Below are 8,124 nucleotides of genomic sequence, written 5' to 3'. Positions count from 1 at the left end.
AACAAATTTAACAAACACTTGGAGAATGTGACAGGGAGTCATCACTGGAGAAATAAAAAGAGATGGCCAAGCAGGATAGGGTTCAGGTGATAATAAATGGGTTGAATTTGCGTGCATCAGCATCGGTTTAGGACTCTCTCTTTTCAGAGATGGAATAGATGATGGGTGTGTGAGATACAGAGTTAAATAAGCAAGGCTGGTGTGGTGGGAAGCTTAGAGAAAGAAGAGATTGCTGGTGAGAATACTGTTAATATGGGTGAACACAAGGTCAGACCAGGGAGGGCGGCAAATGAAGCCAGAGGGCTTTATACGACAGAACAACAGAGGGGGCTTGAAGGAAGACTAAGATAAAAAGTGCAAGGTTGTGGTCAGAGAGGGAATATCAGCGTTTTAGCTATGGGAGAAGGAATAATTCCAAAAGAAGAAGTGCAGGCATGGTCATGATAGTGAAGAGCTAAATCTCAGCAGTGTTATTATTATTATTAAAATAACATACTGGATAATATCTTTGACTCATACCCTGAAACCACAAAAGATTAAATCTGCAGGTATAAATATACACATTTATGCACACCTACTTATAAATAATAATGCATACATTTAAATACCTTATACTTACACATTCATATACTATATGTGAATATAAAATACATTCCATTTTAAAATATTCTATATCCTTCACAGAGGCAACCTAGGAACATACTATGTGCTCTGTAGACATTGGTTTAACTGAACTTACATAAAAGCTTTTATTTATTCTTTTCTGCATAGTGCTGGAATCTGCTCCACTCCCTGAAACACAACACTAAAATACTTACAGATAAAGAGAGTTCGGGTTTAAAGTGTGGAAAAACCAAATCTTTAAAATAATAGTTTCATAATGGGCTTTTGTGTTGTGCTTCTTAATTGTGCCTTTAACCCTTGGACTGAGTTCCATTTCTTCTACCTTTGCCAAAACACAGATTGTATACACCAGAATCTCGTGGTTACCAGGAATTCAATTTACCTACTTTACTTTCTACCTTCAGCTCTCATCAGGAGCTCTTGCCCTAATCACACCAGCCATCATGTTTTAAACCTTTTATGCTTCTTGGAACAATATGTGCCCACAAATATTTTTGGGTTCTCAGATTTCTCAGGAGGCTGGTTGTCCCACTAAAAATATATGCTGCCCTTCAGTGGGAGCTCGTGTAATGGCGAAAAATGAAGGAAATGTTCTTTGGCAAAGATTCGCTAAGGTAGAAGGCTTAGGTAAGAGGCAGTGCATCCAGAAAGTGTAACTGGGTGAAAATTTTGTCTCTTGGCTTTTGTATAGCTAGATAATCCTTGTGAGCGTATTTATGGTTTCCTGTGTTTTTGTGTGATAGTTAGGGACCTCTGGTGAGTTTGGGTTTTTGCGTGTGGGTGTGTGTATGCGTGTGTGTGATGCAGTAGTTAAGAGCTACAGCTGCTAACCAAAAGGTTGGCAATTCGAATCCACCAGCCGCTCCTTGGAAACCCTATGAGGCAGTTCTACTTTGTCCTATAGGGTTTCTGTAAGTTAGAATTGACTCAATGGCAATGGATTTGGTTTTCAGATTTGGCATTATATTTGGAAAACCAGTGTAACAAAATGGAAAGCGCCACCCTCCAAAGATCCTTGGGTCAGACAGAGCCCACTAAACATTGCACCAGACTGCTGACAACATTCTGTAGGAAAATATATGCCCACATGAAATTTCCAAAATCCCTATTAACAACCAAAAATTTGAACATACTCAATTAGTAAGCATGCATTACATTACTGAAAACGCAAGCCATCATCAAAAAATTCAAAGCATGAAAAATTGGAGCTCAAAATTCACTGTGATGAGCACTGAGATGGATGCAAATGGACACAATGGAAGAGAAATGTGAAAATTCCTAACTTGCCCCATTAACTCCCTTACTGCTATCCTAACCCATCACTCTGAGCAGAATTTTTTTTCTTCAATATTGAAATTAGAGACCCCAAACTTCACCAATGACCCCAAGGCATGGAAATAACACTTACTCTCAGTTAAGGTTATTGGTGCAGGCTTTAGTTATGGGAATAGATGGGCTAATATAGTCTTAGTCATAGAACCCCTCAACCTTGCTCTACCAGAACCGAGACAGGAATAGGGCCTAGGACCACATTTGGTCTGGGGCTCCTGTGTATTTGAGTCAGTGTGGTTGGAATGGGACAGAAGTGGAGATATATTCAGATATCCTCTGGCTTTATATATAAATACTGGGAACTCTCTAAACTAGATTGGAATCCTACATCTAGACCAATATTGGAATTTCTTACACTGAACAATCTGTGTTTTAGTGATGTCCCCAACATCTGGTAGGTCTAAAAAAGAACTGCCCCACAGGTTAAGTGGCTCCTTAACAGTTAGTATGTGTTGGGATAATCGGGCACCCCTGTGGAGATGGGGAGGAAACACTGATGGCGTAGTGGTTAAGTGCTACAGCTGCTAACCAAAAGGCTGGCAGTTCAAAACCACTAGGCACTCCTTGGAAACCCTATGGGGCAGTTCTACTCCGTTCTATAGGGTCACTATGAGTCGGAATTGACTTGATGGCAATGGGTTTGGTTTGTCTTGGTTATGGAGGTACGGAAGTATATAATACAGAGCAATTCAGCTAACTGGAAGAGCTGGGACAGGAAACAGATAATGACAGTAATTTTTGATTATCATAATATTAATTTAATTTGATCTTTCTAGTTGCCTACTCAGTAACCCAATGGAGGAGAAACAGTCTTCCATCTTCTACAGAAAGAGTCACAGTCCTTAACCGACCTCCAAAAACCCAAAACCAAAGCCACTGCCGTCGAGTCGATTCCTACTCATAACGACCCTGTAGGACAGAGTGAAACTGCCCCATAGAGTTTCCAAGGAGTGCCTGGCGGATCTGAACTACCAACCTCTTGGTTAAGAGCCATAGCACTTAACCACTACAGCACCAGGGTTTCCTAACCGACCTCGAAATGTATTTAATTTAAAAATTCATAAATTACACTCATTTCAATGACTATTGACAATAATTCCTTTTTTTTTTTTTAGGAGTCCTACTCCCATGTCACAACAGCCTTAAATAAAAGCAGGTGGAAAATGAAATACATACATGTATATATATGTTTTTATACTCTAGAATCTATCCTTGCCCTCTACTCTGTTACCCTTAGTGTTCGCTCCTCTCTTTCTCTTCTCCTGTATCATAACTAATTCCCAGGAAAAGGAATGGTAACTGTTGTGAATGTAAATCCCTAATATGGCTTAATTTGACCCCTTTCCTGGAATTATCCTCACTTAAATGAGAGATGAGCAGCTCAGTGCTCAAGGAATAAATCTGTGGGGGCAGCCAGTAGTTGGAGTGGGGTAGGAATGAAAGGGAAATGTCCTTCCAAAACCTCTGAAATCACACCATGGACCACACATAATTTGTAAGGCCAGACTCACTCTAGTATAACTGTCCACCTCCTTCTTCTCAAAAAGAATTCCTTAGTCAGGCAGAACATTCTCTGACGTCCAAGTAAAGAAAGCAAATGTTCTACAAAAACATTTGGCAGCCCACTGAGCACGCATTCCATATATGGCTTTGGGTTTAGAGAGCATGTAAGGTATGGCTGCAGTACTTGGAAACGTCAAATTATTCGTCAATAGCACAGTCGTTACATCATCTATACACGGATCTGCTTCTTTCCTAACACAACAAAACAGATGCGCACAGGGTGTCAAGCAATGACAGGGCTTTTTTAGAAAGATAGGAATTAAAGGAATAAAATGAGTTCTGGACTAGCTTTTTCCAAAGGCTATTGCCCAAACAATCCAGGCTACTCTGTCTCTAATTCTTGAACTGGCTAAAAATCAAACAAAACCAAAGAAATCCTAGTTCTTAAATGAGATGTGCAGGTGACCAGCACGCTGCAGTTTTGGTAACATGGTTTCTTTATCTCCCACACAGAAAATGCCCCCCTCGGGCAACCCCTATGGTTGTGGAAGACTGGGTGGGTGATATTCACTTAATGGTATAAACGGAACTCCTATTTTATCACATTACACATGCGTTTTGGCACGACTGACACCACCAACATTTAATGGAATCATTTGGGATTTTTGTTCCACCCAATCACAACATGGCTGTGGCCACTACAGGGAAATACACATCAAAGACGTTTCCCAAGCTCTGGCTGAGGATATACAGTGACATACTTTGAAAAAACAAGACCCACTGTACATGCATCACTCTGAAGGGTGTGCACATTCCTGACTCAGGCAAATTCAAGATACAGATTATCTGGGAATGCTGACATTGAAGCGCTGCCAATGAAAGGGATAACACGGGACCACAACCACCAGCGACCCTTCCGCAGAGGAAGAGAATGGCAGAAGGTAAAGAAAGAGCCAAAGCACTGATTCTGAAGAAAAATGGAACGTTATGTGCTCCTGAGGGTGACTGGAATCTCTCGCTTTTGGATGGATTGGGTCTCTGTCTGGACCCATCTGTGGTACAGATGAGGCTTACCGCTGAATTGATCCTCATGTATTTGGCTTGTTATTTTGGAATTAAGTGACATCTAGAACTTGACAATGCTCAGCATTCCCTTCTTTAAGCTTTCTTGAACAGGTCATGAATGTCTTACTTGGTCCCAATTCAAACATTCAGTTGAAGAAAAGTGACCACCTGGAGCCAAATAAGGGGTTCAGAAAAATGAAATTATCCAGCTGACAGCTTCTGTAGATGGGAGGATAGGAAAAAAAGGTAATGTCATATGCCAGGTAAATGGATTTGGAAATTTCATCCTGTGGTAAAGACTGAAAGGCCACCACCCTTCACAAAGCCAACAGTCCAGCAAAAGAAATTCTATTTGTCTGGTTAACCCAAAATCAGGTTCTGAATACCTGGCTCAAGGCAAATAGCACCTTCCTGCCGGTAGAAATGAAGACAAGGCGAATATACAGCCAGGATTGGTACCGTCCCCGACACCCCCTCCCTTTTATCTCTAGAATTAGCTTTCACAACCTTTTTAAGAGAATCATCTGGCCACTGAATTCTGAGGAGATCTGGTAATCTTTTCTAGAAAAGCATGTGAATTTATAAGGCGTGTAAACTAGATCGTACATGCCTCAAAAAATAGAGTGAGGAGACATTTTTTGGGGTGTGCTCGCAGTGTTGCTTTCTAAGGGGAGTGGGAGAGGGCGGGAGAGGAAGAAGGAGTCAGAGTGATTGAAAGGATTGTTAAACATCAGAGGGGGCTGCTGGGAGATTTTTGAAATCTGGAGCTTCCTGAAACCTCTCAGCCACACCAAAAATAGGAGGTTAATTTGACCTAAATACTGTTCTAAACCCTTTTGGGAATCTCTCCTACCCTAGGTTCTGACAGTAAAAATATAGTGCCACCAGCCTGACTTTGCAAGGAATGCTGGCAACCCGTGGTCTGCCTCAGACAGGAGCTAAACCTGGGGTTTGCTTAGTCAAATCGGACTCTGCAAAGCTCGGGCCAAAGCACAAGAACACTTTTCCCACCCTAATGAGAAGACTGAGGGGCCAGGGTGGGGCGGGCAGGGGAGGTGGGTTAGGGATACAAATTCCTTTCTCCTGGTTTTCTACCACAGTGGCCTTCATCCTCATTCACTGTTCCCAGATGCCCTGAAGCAAAAGCCATACGAAACAATTCCCCAAATGGAAAATGAAAACTCATAACAAAACACTTATCCCCTTCATTCCCATCCCCACCCCACTCCCTCCAGCCCAACACCCTGAATACTCACAAGAGAACACTTTATCTATACAAAATTAATTAGAAAACAAAATATTTACATATGAAATAAACACCATCTTGATTTCTGTCACCAGTGGAGACTGACTGAGCCCCCTTTGTTCTAGATTGCTGTTCGCTAGGTTAGTTGGTTTGGTTTTTTTTTTTCTTTTTTTTTTAATTTTATTTTATTTTAAAGGGGTGAGGTAAGAGGAAGAGTGAGGGGATGAGCCCCTGGCTCTTGGGCAGAGTCAGGGTGAAGCAATGTTTATATGGCCCTTCTCCTTCTTCCTCATGGCGATGCCTCACGCCCTCTGTTCTCTCTCTCCCAAAGTCTGTCCTTGAATCTAAGGTAAAGCACTCCGTGCTCCTCTCCAAATTTGTGAGAGGTTCAGCCCCTTGTCCCCAGGTTCATTTTAGAAAGAAAACAAAGCTTTACAAGGCCTTCAGTTGGCTTTAAAATGAAAGATACTGAGGTAAAAATCAAGAAGGAGAGTAGGGGACAGCAGTCAAGGGTGGAATGAGGGAGGGTAGTGAGTCAGGGCAAACAGGAAGGCAAAGAGCAGCCCTGGAGGGTGAGACTTGAAGAGACATGGCAGCTTTCTTCCAGAGCAGGATGAGCACCTTTCTGGTTTATGTGTCCTGTGTGCAACAAGGCGATCCTGCTGTCAAGCTTCCAAACAGACCTGGGGCACTTTGGATGCCACCCTGTGTAAGGGGGAGGATAGCAGGACAGTGGAACTGACCCACACAACACCCCTCCCCCAAGTTTCAGGACAGGCAGTGACAAATATTTATTTCCCTTTGCAAGTTTTCGACTTTAAGTGAAGGGAGTATCACATCGACCAGTACCCTCTTCCCTGGAGTTTTATCATTTTTATTCTTGAATGGTGCAATCTGAGCGGGAAGGAAGGTGTTGCGGGAAGGTGGAAGGGCTTCTGCCAAGAGTGTTCACACTGGGCTCAACGCCACATTCTCAGGAAGCTACGCCCAACGAGGTAGCAGGAGAGTCCCTCCCCTCCTGCCCTACCCCACCTCCAAAATTTCTTCCCCTCCCTCCATGATCCTGAGTTATGCTCCTAGAAGTAAGCCCATTTTTCTTAACTGTCTATCCCATACCAGTTGTAATCAATTCTGGGGGAACAAGCCTGCTCTCCTAGCTCCAGGTTAAGCAAGAAGGGATCAAAGCACTGAAAACATCCCCCTCTCTCACTTACCCTACCATAAAACTGCTCCCCAGTTCTTCAAAGCCTTATTTAGCTTTTCCCCACACCTTAGCCAGCTGAGGGTCTAAAACGTTGAAAAGAGCTTTATAGGATCATTTGCTCTCAAATGTGAGCAAAGAATCATGGCTGGTCTATTTTCCATTTAGCTTTCCTGGAAGGTTCTTTACCAAAACCGGCTGAAGCTACTGACAATCACTGAGAAATTATTTTTGTAATTTACTTTTGTAGGACTGCTCCCCAGTTTTTTGTTCAGACTGGAGAATCTTCTTTATTAAAAACTTTCTGTCTCACTCAGAAAGGGTGAAGGGGACAGACAGCCAAAATTCAGATAACATATGTCCATCTCTGTTTGTATATAAGCCAAAACAAGCAGATTGCTTAGGGATATTGAAACAAAAATTCAAGGCTGCCTTCTCTACTTTTATAGGCACCTAGCCACACACGTATGCAGGTGAACATGGACACACATGCATACGTGATCCAGCCACTCTTACCTCCAATGCACCATGGCATACTACTATGATGTCCTTTCTAGGTTGTTCAGGAATCTACTCATGCCTCCAACGATGACCTTTCCTTGCCGTTCACCACTAATGAGCTCCAGGGAGTTAAAGCAAACATGTTTTGGCTTATATATAAACACATATGGCCTTCTACCCTCTGCTTGGACCACAATCCCTAGACAGATGTCGTCTAAGCAATAAGAATTTAGCAAAAGCCCTTTTTCATTCACGAGCATTACGCTAAGTAGTTTTACTTAGATGCTCTTGGTGCCTCTCCTGTGCTCACGTGGCCTCCTTTTGCTTCTCTAGCTTCACTCAAAGTGGGTGGCAAGGAGCCCTTCCCCGCTAGGTGGAAGCTTGTCTTCAGTCACTTCCTTCCTCCACTCCACCCTCCCATGTTGAGATAGCCCATTTCATCCTATCACGGGAGCAGCCATGGCCGACAGATGGGGAAAGGAGGAGGTAACTGTGAAAGGGAGAAGAGATGGTGCTGGTCACCAGGGTTGCCCTCAGTGGGAATCAGAACTCCAGGATCCCATAAGTAAATTAAAATAACAAGAAGGAACAAATGGGAACCAAGTCCACCCCCGTCACCCTCCATGACATGCGCACCACACGACCCACAGAC

Source organism: Loxodonta africana, chromosome 4, assembly GCF_030014295.1.
Source record: "Loxodonta africana isolate mLoxAfr1 chromosome 4, mLoxAfr1.hap2, whole genome shotgun sequence".
In the NCBI taxonomy this organism is placed as follows: domain Eukaryota; kingdom Metazoa; phylum Chordata; class Mammalia; order Proboscidea; family Elephantidae; genus Loxodonta; species Loxodonta africana.
Note: the sequence above shows the minus strand (reverse complement) of the source record.